The sequence below is a fragment of the Prorops nasuta genome, unplaced genomic scaffold (assembly GCF_024137725.1).
Source record: "Prorops nasuta isolate Cenicafe-Biocafe unplaced genomic scaffold, Cenicafe_Pnas_1.2 PNAS00019, whole genome shotgun sequence".
NCBI lineage: Eukaryota > Metazoa > Arthropoda > Insecta > Hymenoptera > Bethylidae > Prorops > Prorops nasuta.
Window position 1 is genome coordinate 795565 of NW_027116816.1, and position 19275 is coordinate 814839.

The 19275-nt window shown below is 40.1% G+C and overlaps 1 protein-coding gene across 1 annotated transcript in view; it reads left to right on the forward strand.

The window, feature by feature from the left end:
- The window catches only part of Fit1 (Fermitin 1), a 58613-nt gene that overhangs the window by 3771 nt on the left and 35567 nt on the right, over window positions 1-19275 (forward strand). The gene's annotated exons all lie outside the window — the stretch shown is intronic.

Here is a 19275-nt window from a genome sequence, read left to right on the forward strand (position 1 = left end):
ATCCTCCTTTTCACGCGCACACGCATCCACTGGATTATGCCTCTTACACGCCCCTTTGCCCACCTATACAATACAAAATCTTCCATTTTTCTCTTTATCGTGGAGGAACATGCGTGTAACGCGATATAAACCGCTCCTTTACGATTTTCTTCCGCCACAACACCGAATAGCGCACACGCGTTGCACGCTAAATATTTATAGCTCGCGTTAGCCATATAGCGAAATATCCGAGCATTGGTGCACGGACCCCTGGCTCTCTATGGATATTGCGCAGGATACAAGCCACTCTTCTCTTGCTGCAACTTTCGAGAGCTTCTTCTCGCTTGCCAAACCTTTTATCTTCAAGATTTATTCTCTGCTCACCTCTGGGGCTACCTTCTCTCTCTCTCTCTCTCTCTCTCTCTCTCTGGCAAATCAGAACTCTGCATGCATTGCAGACGCCAGTAAATATCGCAGCGTGAAGAATCACGTAAATTTGTTTGGATCGTTCATCCAATCCCTGGACGACAATAAAGGGGGGAGGGGGTTAATATTTGCCGACTAATGAGAGTAACGGCCAGCTGCACTAAATATTGGAGCGCGAAGAATCGCTATCGGATCGTTGATCCAATCGCGGTGGACAACGATCGTCGAGCGTAAATAAGGCTCGTATTAATGGCTCGTGTGGTTAATATTTGCATACTAATTAGAGCTAAAGAGACTAACGGCCGATAAGAATCGTTGGTGTTTGCATCGCCTTGACTATAGAAACACGCAAAAGAGTGCATGCGGCGTGCTGCAGGTAGAGTTGTGGAGGCAAACAATAAGAGGCAAAGGTACGCGGGGAACGGGGACTACGGGGATGAGGCACTGGCGATGAATGGTGGAAAAGATTGAGAAAATCCGGTGGGCAGGTGCGTATTCGGCGGTGCGACGCGACGCGACGCGACGCGATGGCTTCGCTCAGATGGGCCTTTTTTGTGTCTTTCTCACACGACTGCAGGTTACCCTGGCGGAGACAGGTATTCGCTTCCTTTTCACTCTACTTCGCTCCACTCGATCTCTGAAGCTACTCGCCAACGGAGAATGCCCTGCTCTTTATACTGCCCTTTCCTGCCCCCCCCCCCTCCCCCTCCCCCTCCTCCCCTCAACCACAACCAAGCTTCAGCCAAAGCGAGTGCTGTGCAAACATACCGGGTGTCCCACAATCTATTCCACTCGAAAGAACGAAAATCTCTGTTGAAGAAATCGACAATAACAGAGGAAAGTTCTCCCAAAGGTCAAACAGTCCTACTATAGCTAGAGTTTTTTTTTTTTGTGAAACAAAAAAGGTATTTTCTCTCGTACCTTTTCTCAACTCTCGAAGAGTTCTAAAGTAATTTTTCGATGCACTACGAAAGTCCAGGAAAAGAACTGAATCTTCGTTTCGCCAAGATAATTCTCCTCGTCAATTGGCATTTTAAAATCTTAAATTCCATTAGATTTTTGGGCAAAGTCTGAGCGAACGTAAGAGTATATTATGTAAACGCGTACACAGATGAGTATCCTCTGAAATTTATTCCACGCACTGGCAACGCGCAAGAAAGTCTCTAGTGGAAAAATCAACAATAACAAAGTAACCTTCCTGAAAGTCCATCATCGGTCCTTAGTGGCTCTCTGTAAACCAACAAAGTGACATTACGGTGAGAGTGTGTACTAGCTAGTGCACGCACACGCATATCATACAAGTGCTTCACTTTCGTCGCTTTGCAAAAGCTTTTCCCTCGCGTATACACATGTGCGCAAACACACATTGTTGCTTGGTTGTATTTGTACCGGTATGCGCGCGAACGGAGGGAACAAAACGATCGCTCCAACTTTTACCGGATTTCTGCAGCAGTTGCGTCAATTGGCTTTAGCAACGGCAATGTCTACAATGCAGATAATTCGTCATGCAATCTAGTGGAATCATTCAATTTGCGGCTGCGTTTCTTTTCTCGAAGCTTCGCGTACACGCTCGATTATGAGGGGGAAGGTGTAAGGTGGTATATAGGAGGGAATTTCGTCGAGAGGAATTTACGGTTGCCTCAAAGTCCTCGCTCCTGCGGTAGAATTTTAAGAAGGAGGGGTGGGAATAATTAACGCCAGGCTGGATCTTGGTGATTGCAGGTGGAGACATTGGCAGACGCGGAGCGGAGTCGGTGAAAAAAGGCTGGGAGTTGGATAGTACCGTAAAGCAACAACTCGATGACATAGACTGCATTCTTCTCGCGTACTCGCTTATTCTCTGAAGCACTCGACAGTCGACACTCCAAAGGCCGGACAAACTCCTCTCCCCCTCTCCTTTCCAGTCGATCTTAACCTAACCTAACCTAACCTACACTTTATCCCTCACATTTTCATCAAACCCGCTGCTGCTTCGCCTCTTTCTTGCAAACACTTCCATCTCCCTCTCTCTCCTCTCGTCTCTCCGTCCAGCTAAATTCTTGCCGATCGATCGAAAATCTCCTCTCGTAATTTTACGCAGGACTGTATATATATATATATACGTCAGTCCTGCGAGAAACGTAAAAAAGAAACGTTCAAAGCTCATTTTTACTCAAATTCAGTCCTGATCTGACGGTTTAGCTCGCAATTTTTCCCGCGCTCTCCTCTCTTTCGACAGATTTCTATATATAATCTCGCGAAAAAGGTGTAAAAAAAGCTTCAAAGTTCATTTTTATTCACGTCGATTGCTCATCTTTTGAGAGTGGGAATTTTTGCCACCTGATGCGTTCTTCTCCAATTGAATTTGTATACTCATCTCTGCATGTATACGAGAGCTAGCTAATTCTCTCTCGCGAATATAATTCTTCTTCCAATCGGAGGCTTTCACTCGCGTCTGTTTTTTCTTACCACGTAATTAAGAATTTTTTCAATCGCCACTCTCGCATGCCAATTGAAACATCGGAGCACAAAGCTGCACGATTTTAGCACCGAATTAAACGAAGAGTGAAAGTGGCAAATGTGAAAACGTATAAGGATGCTTTAAGAGGGATTGGAAGATATTTTTGGTTATCCAGGTCGATCTAAAGGCTCGAATTACGGGGTCAAACCACTTAGCTCGTATTATCTGTGACTTATAGTATAGACCATAGTGCGAGTGTCCGATTTCTATACATCCCGCACGAACCTTTAATTGATTCAACGGGGTCGCGTAAATCGATCGTATCGATTCTTATTCGCAGAGCAATTAAAAGCTGCTGCATGTAAACAAGAAATTGGAGTAATTTATTCCTAATCTCGTATTAAGATTTATTTGCTTTATACTTTTACTATACTTGTGACGTCTTGAGACTCCATCGAGTCTCCCGATATCCGTACTCGAAGCTGTGTAAACTTGGTTTCCGGTTTCCACTCCTAACCCCCCCCCCCCCCCCACTTATTTATTATAGTGTCGCGGAAATCAATTATATCGATGCTTATCCACAGCAATTAGGAGCTGTTGCAAGCACGAGAAATTGGAGTAATTTCGTGTATAATCGTATCAAGATTCGTGCGGCGGTTAAACTTTAATAGACATATACATATATATACATATGTAACGAGAGCGCAGAGTCCCCCCCCCCCCCCGAATAACCGGCCCTGATATCTATACGCAGGAGTAGCGTAAACTTAGTTTCCGATTTCTACACCGAACCACCCTCCACTTGATTGCATCATGGGGTCGCGTAAATCGATTACATCGATGCATGTTCCCAGCAATTAAGAGCTCTTGTAAGCAACAAATTATTGCAGTAATTTAATTGGTAACAACTGCAGAGGCCGACTTGTGTATGTATATACATATATAGGTAGCGCATAATGTAGTCTCATAATTCTATATCTGCATACCTGCGCACCCTTGGGTTTTATCCGGGTTCGCACAAATTGATTTTATCAAAATTTTTGTAAGAACGAAAAGCTGCTGTGTAAACAAGAAATTATAATAATTGGATTATTTTTCTTATAGCGTATGAGACGTGCTAGATGTAGCACACAGTTGACTTTTAGTTGGTGAAAATTCTCACGCACCAGAGTGAACAGAATAGAATTGTGCTTAGAGGCGTTTTGCGCCAAGGTCGTTCTTACGGTACTTTCTGCGACGAGCATCGTTTATTCGTTCCTCGTTGTTCGTCCTGTACCAAATTTACCAGCTAACGAGCGTCGTTAATCGATCCTTTCTTTTGTTATTATTATATGAAAATCGAACCTTCCAAAATGATAATTTAATCAACGATGTAATAAACTGGGTTAATTGGTATAAATATTTTGAGATATAATTAGAGATAAAAATGTTGGTTTATATTAATATGTATACAATGTACACAACATATAACTTTTAATCAGTGAAGGAATCATTTGGCATTGAGTAAATATACATGATTGTGAATTAAATTTTAATGAATGAATTTAATCGAAAGTAAATGAATTAAAACTACAATTTATGATTAAATTATGCAATTACTTATTGTTTCGCAAAGCTAAGCAATAAATTGTATATTTGAAACATTGAGAAAATTATTATATTCTTTTCAATAATCACTTATAGATTTTTTCTACGAGAGAAAATATTAATAGAGAGGTGATTAGAAAACGTTGCTTCGAACAATTACTGGGTAATTGTAAAGTTGCATGAGTTTTCTGCTAAAAAAGATGGAAATATGGAGAAGAGAAAATGTTAATATCCTGGTGATTACGGAAAACGATGCTTGCGGTGATTACTGGTTATAACTATGCATATATGAAATGCGTTGGAAGAAAAACTAATTTATCAATGTTCGTTGCAGCTTGGCCGTATCGCGTTTCAGAATGACGAATCAGCGCTATCTTATTAATATGCGACAGTTTTTTGTTCCTCGCCGTGAGTCACGATGGCTATAGAGAAAGAAGCCGCGCGCTTAGGATTTTACGTATAGCTTGTTTCACCCCAGGTGCAGTTTATTAATCGCGAGGCGATTGCGATGCTCGAAATTATTGCGGGAGAAAGAGGCGTGTGGAAATTTTTCGCTTGGAGTTGTAGGGAGGATGAAAAAACAATTGGTGGATGCGTAGAATAGAAACATCGTTGCGTCAGGCTATAATAGTTGGAACGTTGACGACGACGAGAGTCGTAAAAAGCAAGCGAGGTGAAAGAGAAAAAAATAAACAAAAAAAAAAAAGAAAGAAATTGGGCTGCCGATGAGAAAAAATAGCAAGTGGGCTAGGAAGCCTATTTATAGAATTATGGCCTCTGCGCGCGTTGGCTGTGTTCCAGAAAGGCGAAAGGCGAGAAAAAAATGGAATTGCATCTGACTCATCGGACAGCTGTTGATTCACGAATGCCGCTACCACCGGAACATTCGGGCTAACCGTGTGCTTGCAATATTCTCCTTCCTTCCTTCCTGCAGCGCGCAGGAAGGAAGAGGAAGAAGCAGGAAAAGACACCTCGATAATCCTCCTTTCACTTATTTTATATCGCAATTAATTATAGTATAAACTTGAAAGCAATCGTCGCAAATCTCTCACAGCTTCAAGTTTATTCTTCGCGTTGATTCAACAATATCCCCGTCGCGCTCCAAGTGCAAATTTATTACTCTTTTTCCGGTGAATCGATAGAAAAAATGGCGCGATTGGTGTAGCGATGACAAATGGTATAATTGAAACGTAGGAAAAAAACAAACAGTTGGCATCCGGTTGTTATATAGAAAAATAATTGAAGGGTAAATTAAGCTGCGGAGTATTGTGATGCATCGCGTGTTACGATACTAGCGCGCGGCTTACTGTACTCCACATTAGCATACAACGTATAACGTATGAGAGATTCTAGGAGCGTCTACGACCTACTGGTCAATAATTCTGTAGAAGCACTTGTGATTAATATGAACGGTCGGTTAGCGAAAAATTCTCTTGCCTGCCTAACCTACATTTCAACTTTAATTACCGCTCCCTATATTTCATGCCATTTCCATGAATTATTACCGTGAAATATTTCATTAGCCGAAACGTGTTACGCGATAGATGGGAGAAAATTAGTCGGTAGCTATTATTGGAGCTGAAACGGGAAAAGGAGAGAAGACAAATATTGTTAATGCGATCGAGCCAAGGCAATTTTGTCTCATCGATTCTGCTATCGCATTTCTACTTTTGCACCCGACCTTTTCGTTTGTTATCCTATAGCTAAATGTAATAGGGGCAAACCCTAAACGAGTTACGCAATAAATCTAACGGTATTAGCAGAGATCTATTTAAAACTTTAAACTAGAAGAAAGTATACAAGATGAATATTGTTAAATATCCAGGAAAAATAATGATTAATCACCGCATTGCTTTTACATCTGCGTGTTTATATATTCTGAATAGTGAAAGAGAATAAATCCGGAAGGACTTTGTCGGTAGATTCCCAAAAAATTAACACAAGGACTTGTTTCAAATTTTAAATAAAGCTGACAAATACTAATTTAATAATTTATCGAAGGAAGAGAATGATGCACATATCCTGTTGCTTTTTTATTACCTTGTAGAAGGGAGAAATCCTAAATGGCCTCCTCGTACAGCAGATTTAAAGAAGTAGCAGGAAGCTATTAAAAAATTAAACCTTAAAAAAGGAAGGAAGGAAGGAAGAGGAAAATTGTTAAAACGGTCAAAGGGTAAGGAAGGAAATTAGAGATATCACGTAGCTTTTCCACGAGTCCTTTAGGTTTATTTTCTCTCATAGCGAGAGGGACGATTCGTATGTAAATCCTTAGAATTTTAACGCTGCAGAGGCGCGTTGAATAGCAAGGTCTGCTCTTGGGTCATTCGGTCTGAAGATTTCGGCTTTATGCTCCATGAGAATCCAGTTAGCAAGACAAATTTAGCTTCCACGTGCTTCCACAAAGTATACATTAATGCGAGACCTTCCTACGAAATTCTAAATCAAATTATAAAGCTACATAAATAAACGAAGAAAAGAAGAATGAAGAAATCTGACGCGTCGATCGAGCTCGAAGAAGGAAGGAACGTGTTTAAGAGAAACGAAAGCAACATCTTAAATATATTCCATGGAATGTTTTCATGAAAATATTATCGAGCTACAATGGACCAATGGTAACATAAATATGCCGCATGATTGGTGATAGGAGCAACAATATACATATATAACGACGTCATCGGTTGTAATACAAGACTGTGGACGGGTCAACCGAGTCAATTCGTAATCGTCACGAATTCGCTGAGCCACTTACATATATATATACATATATATATATATATGACTCGTCCTTCGTGATGTTAAGCCACAATAATCGAGTCACTCAGTCAAGGTCTCTTTTTTAGATTCTCCGCGTGCACAACCAACTTTAACTCTCATCATCCTCTTTGAAATATCCAAACAAAGTATTTCTTTTTTCCACCGAGAAACTTTTAAATACTATAATAATCGACTATATATACGGGAAATATCTTTCGTTCGTTTCATTGCCAATTAATTTAACGTCCTCTTCCTCCTCCTCCTCCCTCCTCTTCCGAGGCTGTTCCAAACGTTGAATATTTATGAAAAAGCTCGAAGGATATCTTAATTACTTTTCTCGTTTGCATGCTGCATATAGAGGAAAGAAAAAAATTAAAGTATAACGTCCGTAAGATCGAATCTGCTCCGAGTGGCAGTTTATGCTCGAAGGTATTTTTCCGGTTCTTCAGACTCGCCGCGCTATATTTTCTTCATTAATAAACTATATTATATAAGCTATATATATATATATATATATACGACCGTTATAAACGAGATATTTGATCGGTATTGACGAATGGCAGAGGATCGGTTCAGCTGTGGTGGCATATGTAGTAAATATTATATATATAGTGCAGAGGGGGAAGATTGCAACGGGGAGGATTTTATTCGTATAGTGGCTGCGCAGGGGCGAGACAGCAAAGGGGTAAGAATCCCGCACCTGAGCTCGGATTAATCGAGAGAACGATCGAATAAATTTTCTCAACTCGATGTCTATAAACGGAGAGCTTTGGAGACGTTCGCGATTTGCATTCTATGAGAAACGAGAGTGGCATACCGTAATTTTCCAATCTCTCAACGGCATCCTTCGCTGCGCTGATCGGCCCCTGATCCCCTCGCGCTTATTATTATACCCCAAGCGCGCTTCCTGCGATTCTCCAGCCTAATAAAGACAGATAAATAGATATATAGGGCCGAGCGGAATAATCCAGACGCAACGATGCAAAAGTGACCGTTTAATTCGGCCAAATTGCATCTCGCGTTCGGAACGTAACGCGACTACGCACGAATACGAATCGTTCAAGCGCCTCATTGCAGGTATATCTATATATGTACTTAATACGAACCTGCAGGCCTCCACTCGTTGAGCGCGCGGGAATCCGGATAATCCAAGTCGATCGCTCTCTAACCTCGCGCCCGCTATTTTCATTATTCTTCGTGCGCGAATCTCCTATATATATCGACATATACAACTGCAGGCTCCTCCAGTCAATATGCCCCGTTTTATTAGAGCAGAGAGATGGAGGCAGTGAGACGCGTACCTTTCCGTAAGAATAATAGGAGATATACTCATGTACATTAAAATTTTGCATACGACCTTTTCGAAACCTATTTTATCGAGTATTTGCATTGGAAAAGGTCTTATGCAAAAATTGGATAGTTGCAACAGTTACGAAGCTGCGTGTCTTCCTGTATCTTTATGTATATACACTCCGCAAGTATTTTAAACGTCGAACCGATGCATAATGTAATTCGTGGATATAATGGATTATTATACATATAGATATGGCTCGAGGGAAGAAATTGCATGAAAAACTGTCGGTGCGTCGCTTCGATAATCGAGGTATTTCGTTTAAATAGAGATAGAGGAATATATTATTGAGATATGGAACACGTGGCATTTACGCCAATTGGCGGCTGTCAATGCCATGCACGCACGTTTATCCATAACGTCCATGCGCATATTCGATTGATCCATATCTATACGGCTCTCCATTTAAAAGCAGCAAAGTCCATTTTTTGTTTGCTCAACAGAAGCGTATATATATATATATATATATATATATATATATATACACACATGCAGCAGTTGCATTATCGAGCGATCATGTCGAATCTAACGATAAGTGTATCACGAATTCTCCTATAAAACATGCTATGTATACATACGTAGTCCCGCGGGCTTCCGATCCTATCAACGCGAGCCGTATAATTAGAAAATTTTAATCTTTTATCGCTGTAGTAACGAAACTCAATCTACCAACTACCTATGAATTTTTACTTATGTATTTTACTATATTTATATAAAGAAAGTCAGAGAGAAACGATAAAATGGAGAATTGATATAACGAAATTAAAGAGTATAGGCGGTTGCGAAAAGTCTTTGAAAGCGGGGCAAGGATCCTCATGAATATTCTATTTATATCCGTGAATATTGTCGTTTATCGCGATGATTATTTCTTTAATATCCATCCACACACCATATATGTACGTATAGTAGAGTCGCGCGGGAGTTTCGGTAGAAATTTCGGACCGGCTTGACCGCGCGAGCAACGCTAATAATATTCTTGGAGCGTCCAACCTCTTTCTCTGGAATCACGATTCACGTATAGTTGTAGGTATAGGTATAGCACATATAAGATATAGTATGTGTATTCTCTCCTTGTACGGAGTCCACGGGGCGGACAGCAGCGTAATGGGGACACAGAGAAGAAATTGTTTGCAGAAGCATCCTTATACCGCCTACGTAGCTCTCTTGACCACCTTGTCAATATACATATATGCTAGCTCGCACAAAGTACACACACAGGACGTTGGAGAAAAACTTGCCACGATTAGCACTCGTCATAAAGGTAAACGCTTCGTAATTTCTGCATATATATATATATATATATATACACACATGTTTCGCGTTAGTTTTAAAGCAGTGGCTCATATCGAGAAAGAGAAACTAGCGCGGCGGCAAAAAGGATGCAGATTATTATAACGACGATGGATCTGGACGAGATGAAAGTTATGAATAATGCTTGACCAGGTTGAAGAAAAAAAGCCCTCTGGCCGTGGGTTAATAATGGCTGGAGGAATATAAGGGGATGATGATTCACGTGCGTGCATGCAGAGGAGGCTCTCTCTCGCGCGCGGCTAGCTAACTCCGTTTCTCGCAGACGTATTTTGCCAATGACTCGGGGGCAGAGCCCGTACAACGCACGACTATGGCCAGAGCCAGGCACCCACGCGTGTCGGATGCTTTCGCGCAAAACTCCCCAGTCCCCATCCAGCTCGTAACATCGCGTGTGAGATGCATTCGTCATTATCCAAATTACATCTTTCGTTGAACGCTCAACGCCGAACGATCGACAATGACGTGCTGCTTGCCTCGCCAATCTATTCCTATTCTCTCTCTCTCTCTCTCTCTCTCTCTCTCTCTCTCTCTATGTATAGAACATATATAATACCGTACTATGCCCAATTATATGTCCACGCTTCATTCAACCATCCTATATACCAAAACCAATATCATTTTACCACTCTCCATCAGCTTTCAGCATTATCCACCCTGCAATTTCTAAAAACACAACGTATTATTAATAGCTGCTTTGTGACAATGGAGCTGTAATTTTGATCAAAATCCACTTTACTGAATTAATTTACCATTACTATTATTGTTATTACTTTATATATATATATATATATATATATATATATACAGAATTTATATCCCCTTCAGCTTCCTGAAACGATATAATTACCTTCTCCTTTCAATTTTAAGCATCTTTAACGCACGTGTGTGTGGGTGTTGCGATACATTTTCTAGAAATTAATTAATTTTTGTTGAAACGAGTCCTTGAATTAGTCTTAATTAGACGTATACCCTTTTTGATCAATGTCAGTTGATATTTGCGTAGGTGCAGGATATACACGTGTAAATTTGTACCTGAGAGCTAGATTGTTCTGCTTCTCGAAAGGACAATAAGAAGAAAATGGTGAACTGGAGGAGGAGGAGGAGGAGGAGGAAAAGAGTGGTCCGAATGGGTGTAAACTCTTTTGTTTCACATGCAACGCGACGAGTTGTTTAGCAATTGAACCTAGAGTTCAAACTTGACGGTTCATAAAGCATCGAGTATTGCATTGCAATGGTGTATAATATATATGGCATCGATAATGACGATTGGTCGTTTCAATGATCGCCAGTTTGCGTGCTCAACTGTGTCCACGAGAGTCGAGAGGTTATTGGAGGGCGTCGTCGTCGTCGTTGTATCTCATTGGATCGCGTAGAGAGGCTGTTTCTGAGCGAATATTGGAACGAGGCCTGTAGCTTCCAACATACACATATACACACGTGTGTGTGTGTGTGTGTGAGTGAAAAGCGCGAGGATTCGGCAAGGCTCGTGCTCGTGTTTGGAGAGACGCGGCGACAACGGTGAACAAGTCGAAACTCCAGACAGGAACGGACGGATGGACGGAGAGGCCATAGGGCCGCCGCCGCCGCGCACGGTCGTCTTGACGTCACACTCCAAGTTTAAACCCGACGAGAGAGAGAGAGAGAGAGACGGCGCCCGATACACCCATACATGCATACAGACGCATCTCTACAGAGTAACATGTGCGTGAGATTAGAAACGGATGCGGTTCGGTTCGGCGTGAATGCACGTGGCGGTGTTGCCAACTTGAGCACACACGGTTTATCGCTCACACATTTTCGTAATAGCGCGCCTGCAAACTCGCGTCAACTTTCCGCTTACCGAAATGTCTCGCAATCTTGACCGCGCGATAATCGAAGGAAAGCAATATATGCCTCGCTGCTGTATATATACAAGGAAGTGTAAGAGCCGAGGAGGAGGAGGACTGTGCATCAGGGTGCAGCAGCAGCAGCGTTGTACCTTGTGTTTCTACCGTTGGAGGCTGACGCACAATGTGCCATTGTCTTTCGCATCGCATCCCCCCTCCCGAACGTTGTGACCCCATCCGCACAACCTCCCTCCCCTCCCCCTAACTTTTATGTCCTCCACACCACCGTCCTACACCCCATCCTCCCTTTCTTCTCGCCTCTTCCGTTCCAAAGCCTTTTATTCCGCTTTGTCTCCTCGCCGGATGTGCGAATCGCACGACCACTCTCTCTCTCTCTCTCTCTCTCTCTCTCTCTCTCTCTACATCCGAAACCTATTACCTTTTGACCCCGCGCAACTCGCACAACGCTCCATTACACGGCCGAGCAATCCAAAACCAATACGGGTAGGAAGGAGCTCCGAGAGGAAAACCTTTAAAAGTTTCGTAATAATTAAAGAAAGCCGTGCAGAGGTGTGCCACGTGCACGATTCATCGATAAACTTCAAAATGGAGCCATAAAAAAAGTTTATGGAACTCGTTGAAAGTTTCAGTATCAGCCACTCCTTTATTCGTTCTCCTCGTCGCTTATCCCTCCCCTCCCCACCCCTACCCCATTCCCTTTTTTAAGCCTTTTTTTGCCACGCGATATATCGAGAACCAGTGCAACCTTGCTTTCGTTGGTTCGATTATAATCGATGCTCCCCATTATATTTCTGTATACTATATATATTTATAGACACCCCTCCCTCCTGCATAGTTTCTGCCAAATTGAATTGCTACGGAGTAATCGATGAATCGTTACAACGCTCTAATTTAATTAGAGTTTGCTACTCTATATTTCTCCCCCCCCCCCCTCTCTATCATATATTTATTTGCCATAGATTTTTACAAAGCTATAGCTGTGCCAAGTAACGCGACACTCGCCTCATCTACGCGTTTCTTCTCAGTTTTCACGGATTATCTTGCTCGGGTCATTTTCGTATTTTGTATTCTAAGCAAGCTAATATCCCTTTTAATCATTACAGCTGCTGTAATACGATACGATTCGGCGTGCTAATGAAATTTTGCCTTTCGGCTAACGGTCTGAAAGTCGAGGAACGCGAGAGGGACTCGTTCCTTGAAAATCCTTCGAGATGTTTATTGCGTGGGTTGGGGGTACTTGTGTTAACCGTTACATGTATTAGTTTCAAGTGGCTGTTTTTTTTTTTTTTTTTTGACGAATTCCGACGTATTTAGCTGTTGACCAAAGGAGGAACCGTAAATTGAAATGTTGAAGGAATTAAGTGGGTGAGTTTGTATTTCGAGACGGACAAGTTTTGTATAAGGTTACACCGTGGTTAACTGACCTTTGGTAGGGAAGGACTAGTTAGGGCCTACTGTGCTCTCTGCAACCCTGCAGGCCGCAGCTTGAGCGAGCGGCTCGAATCAAACAGCTTGTGCCCGGCTGTCCCTCTAATGGAATTGCTTCGTGACAATGAAAGCCATTACAAGCATAACCTCTGAAAGTACTGCTACTGCCTACTGCTGCTGCTGCTGCTGCTCTCGTTTCAGTACTCGCCGTGCTTGCTTTCAGAGACGGCCAGAAAACTCTCTGACAAGATCTTTATGATTTCTCTACACCCCTCCATATTAGCAGGCGTAGACTATTCAACGCCAATCTTTATCACATACACAAATATGTGACGTTCGTGACGGGCGTCTGATAGAATTAACTCGAACAGTTTGTGTACAAACAAATATTTTTTTTTATTATCCCAAGTCTCAAATGTATTATTTGTTTCATTAACGCTAAACGTGTACGGATGAATTTTTTGTACACGTGTATTTATATTTAAAGAAAGACATTTAACCATTATGTGCCAGCTTTAGTGTTGATATACGAGACGTACACGTGATAGTTAAAAACGCGTGTAAAGGAAAAAATCTCATCAGTTTCGACGAATGACAAATGATTAGTCGAGTTGTTTTACACAAATGGTAATATCATTCGTACACACACACAGAAGGAAAATTGTAGTCGGATTGTATTTCGTGGTAACAAAAGCAATTACAACTGTATACATAAGCTCTCGATGCGTTTCTCTCGTTGCAACTTTCTCAGAGAAAATCCAAAAGTGTTATTTCAACAGAAAAACCCGCAGCTACTTTGTATACACATTTATGAGAGATGCGTTGTGTTTCCATGATAAATTTCTGTAATTATAACTCATTGCAAAGTGTGCTCAGACCGTAGCTCTCGAATAATAACACGTGTGTTATTATTACACGAGTTTAAAATGGAGAAACACATGAAATAATTGATAGAAAGTATAACTATAGAGATTTTTGTGTGGAAATAAAACTTTTGGATTCGCGCAGTGTTGTTGCCATTTGCTTTGAGACGCGAGCAGAGAGCTCTTTGACAAGATCTTTTTTCTTTCTCCCCCCTCCTCCTCTATATTACAAACGCAAAGCACTCAACGTCAATCTTTATTATACACACAAGTAGAAAATCTCCACGACAAGTGTCCTGCAGAATAAACTCCAGGTAACAGTTTGTAAACATGCAAGCAAAGATTTCTTTTTCAGTTATTATGCTCTCGAGGGTTTTTCTCAATTAATATACCAGTCGTGTACATATACGAGAGTTGGAAACGCGCGTGAAATAAGAAATTTGATCGGTCTTGACGAATGCCAAACGATTGGCTCAGCTGTGTTACAAGTAGTAATATTATTATTGGTAAACGGGAGAAAAATTTTATTGCAATCGGATTGTGTTTCGCGGTAATAAAAGCCATTATACAAGTGTAAGCTCTCAAAGTGCTGCTGCTGCTACAGCTGCTCCCGTTGTTCTCGAGGCTGCGGTTATGCTTGGAGACGCTATAGCTAGCGCAGAAAGCTCTCTCGCAACATCTTTTTTCTTTCTTGCTTTCTTCTCTCCTCTTCATCGCCCTCCTTTATAACAGACGCAAAGGATTCAACACCATGCAATCTCGTGGTATCTTTCTGCCTTGCATTCCCTCGCCCGCGGCTCCTCTATTCCTTAATTAACTTTGCGAAAATAAGCGTAACACCGCGAAACGATCTTAATACGAAGCAATTCCCTCCTTTTTCTTTTTTTATTATACATTTGCCAAAACTCTCTTCCAGCTTGGACTTTGTTCGATTCGTCGAATATTATTTCTTTCGGTTTGCACAACCAGCACCGAGAATGCACTTTATTTCTTTCTTTGTGAAATGTAACGTTAAGCTCGCGTACAATGTCAAAAGTTTCACAAGAAATGTTTAAAAGGGAACCGCAGAATAATTATTGCAACGAGCAATTTCCTCTTTTTTATGGCTTTCGAGCCTCTCCCGTTCGCGCATGCCGGAAAATGCACGTCGCGTTTACATCATTAACTTGAATAATTATCCGAGCGAAGCGTCGAAAGTTTAGCGCCTAGCTGCAATTTAATCGAACAATTTAAACGGAAATTTATCGCCTATCGTTAAATTAACTAAATGAAGATAAAAGAGACGCGTTTATAGAATTTTTCTGGAAAATCTATAAAATTCAATTGTTTGCCAAGCCATTTTCCTTGGTGTGTTGCAATAAAGTAAACGGTTTTACGACGCACTTTTCCCGAGAGAGAACTGACATAACAGTTGATAGAAATATGTTTTAATCGCTCTCTCTCTCTCTCTCTCTCTCTCTCTCTCTCTAATAGTCGCAGTGATTCTACGAATGGTTATTGGCAAATTGAGCAAAACTACTCCCTCTTATCTCTGCCATTTGAAACGAGGCTCAATTATATAAGTCTCGCGTTTCACAAACTTAGCAAAACATCCGCGGTATTCGCTTTGTGGTCAATTTCATTAAAACTTGCTACTTTCGATACGAAGGAGGAGGAAAATTCCAAACGGGTCATTAGTAAAAGTACTGCGTAATTTTTTATTTTCAATTGCTAATGCTAGAGAAAATATCCAACAAGAGAGTTTGCTTTGGGAGAGGGGACGAGATGAGAGGGGAAAATTATATTGTCGCGAGTTGCGCGTGGATGGACAAAAAAAGGAACGACCTTGGATTTGGCTGGTTCGTACGTGTTTGTTTGTTTATCGCTTCTGCACGTATACATATAACGATGATCGCAGCACCTGTGCTCGATCCATCGGAATCTGAATCGGAATCGAAACGAAGTAGAAACAGCCGCGGGAGCTGTTGTGACTCTCGCTGATTGTCATTATGATTATGACGTCACTGTGGAGAAATTCTCATTGGCTCTCTTATGTAAACACGCATTCCTCGACAATCGCGTATGTGTATGCGTATATACAAATTTCTGTCTCGCGAAGCTATACTCTCAGCTGCACAAATAGTTTAATAAATACTACTGCCTTTCTCTCTCTCTCTCTCTCTCTCTCTCTCTCTCTCTCTCTCGATAATTCATTAATTAAACTCTTATTATTGTTATTCCTTGCGATAAGAAACGATCGAAATACTTAGTCGACGCTTTATCAGCTTGTACCAATATTGGCCTCCAGAATTATTGCGCGTAGACCCAGCCGCAATAATATACAATACTACATATATATATATATATATGTATGTATGTATACGAAGTTTTATCTTATCGAACGTTTTCATGCACTGTTACATTGCTACTTGTCGCTTTTTAAACCTTCGTAGATCCACCTTTTGTGTCCAACGACAAAATTCTCAGCTTCTAAAAAGCCAAACTCTTTCCTCTTTATCTTTTATACATGTGTACATATACATATATACAAAGTTGTTACATAATTCTTGCTATGAAAATCTCTGCTCCGCAGCAGTCACTCTCGGTATCAACGCGCGAGCAACATTTTTTTTTCTTTATCTCTGAGAAAATAGCTCATTTTTGCACTGCGAAAATCTAAGCTTCGCCATTTTTTCACCTTGTACGACAAAAATTCTTCTCTTTATCTCCTATGACTATATAGCTATAATAATAAAATTGTTGCTGCGAAAATGTGCAAGCTTCGCAACAGTTTCTCGCTCGTGTACGAGCAAAGTCTTTCCTTTCGTTTATCTCCTCCGAGCGAGGTAGCCAATTGTTGCGGCGAAAAACTAAGCTTTGCCGCGAGATGAAACCCACGCGCTAACACCTTTCGATCTTACCTACCTATATAGCTCTATTAGTATAATAGTACACACACACACGTATAAACACCAACACCGCGATGGAGATTGGAGCGTAGGCAAAAGCCGTCGGGTGATTTCCATTCACTCGTACGTCTCTCTTGCCATTCATGGTATTCCTATTTACTATATATTTGTATATAGATATATATATATATATGTACACACACACATTCAACGTTGCCCTCTCGTCACTCGTCCAATTCTCAATACATCTCGACGTTTCTGCGATAAAACGCAACCTCTCCGATCGTTTATGCCAGCAACATAATCGTCATCAACATTGTCACTCTCGTAATTTATTATTTACTCTGATTTTTGCTCCCGAACTCGTTCGTTTATGTTTTTCGTCGAACGAACGTTCCACTATACATCTTTGTTGATCTTGCATATTCAATGTTGCAGTTGGAAGTTTACTCCGAGAGTTAAAGTTGTTCTTTTAATAAATTTACCCTGTCTTTCCTCATCTTCGCGAAATTCATCGCGTTCTTCTCATTCAGTATTTATGTATTTAATGTTGCTGTCTCACCACTCGCCAAGCTCGCGATATATCTCGAGACCTGTGTGACATAACGCAACCTCTGAAGCAGTGTGAAGTTAGCAGCCCAAATTTTCAAAATGGAGAAGAAGCAAAGAGTTCTGGTAGCACCCGGACAAGTTCTGCAGTTGTTTGCTATTTTTCAAAAAAGTTGTACAGATTGAACTCGAAAAAGTAGAAAAAGATGATGTGCGGTGCCAAGTTCACATTCTCTAATATTCAAACGCTAATATCGGCACAGTGAATGCTGCTCTTTTCCTAGGCGCGAAGCTCTCGAGGATTTTGCGACGACACAACTCAACCTCTATATACTATACCTATAACATATCGATTATGGCAGCGAATAATCATGGCCATGCAACTGCAGTCGCTGCAATGTAATTCTCCAACTTGGTAGTAGATCCGCTCGTTCTATCTTTTCTTCCCCTTCGCATTGGATATTTTATTATCGATAGATGAGGTAATGGGTATAACAGTTTCGGATGATGACGTATATATATGTGTGTTACGGTGTCTATATTTGTGTGTGCTTATCCTGATAAGCCGGGATGGGGATCTACGGACAATGTCGATCTCTCGGTCGATCTCGATCGTGTCGCGCGAGATATTTTATAAATCACTGGGCCTTTGATATTTTGCCGCTGACCAACATCGTATACAGTTAATATTTTCTTGGGCGATTTCTCCAACGACGCGCTACAATTGCCAATGGAATGCACGATGACGTAGATAACTCTTCGATGAGTTTCAATTATAAAGATATAAGAGACGCATTTTAGATTTCTTTCTCTCTTGCGAGTATAACAAGAGTGAAATAAAAACGCGAGACTCGATTTTTTATAGAGACTTGGTGACACAATTTTATTGCAAATAGCAGTGTGCACTGAGCGAAAAAATCGTTTGGATTTAATAAATGCGTTTGTTTAGATTTTCATTTATTTGAATCTAATAATTTTCATTATAATCAAGCGAATAATAAATTTAAATAAATAAATTTGTTTATGTCAAATATACGATACAATTGAATTAAAGAAATATGCAAATTTAATAAATTCAAAAAAATATTTAATTCAAATGAAAACTTTTTTTATTTGATTGAAATAAAGTGATTCATTTAGAAGGCAATTTTCACGGCGAAAAAATAATATTTTCATTTAAATATTTATTTATTTGCTTCAAACAACAAAATTATTAGTATTATGAATATATTTAAGTGATAAATATTTGAACTAGATAAATCAATATTTCTTTGTGTGAAATCATTGTGTTATTGAATGAATTAAATATGTTTTCTCTTCAACTAAATATATGATCACAAGGCAAAAGTAACTTTTTATTTAATTTCAAATTAATATTCATTTAATAGAAAAGAAAAATTATTTGGCTGAAAATTAATTTTGTTAAAATTAGGAAACAATATATTTCTTACTTCTAAATATATATTTGCTTCGATTAATGAAACTTAATACTCGTATGAAATAACTGGAAAACATTGTCATAAATTTCTGTATTCAATAACACATATTTTTGAAACAAAAAATTTTATTATTTACATCAAGCGAACAATTGTGGAATGTAAATATTTTTGGTTTACATCAAATGAACTTTGAACTCAATGTAAGACAACAGTTATACTTAATCAAAAACATATATATATTGAATTAAAACATATTGCATTTGTTTGCAACTACTATATGTTTAATTCAAACGAAAGGAACAATTGCTTTAAAATATTACATTTACTGCATATAAACTTATATTCGTTTAGTGAGAATTAATATTTGTTTAAACCAAAATCTTTTTAAATTTGTTTCAAATGAAATCAGTTTA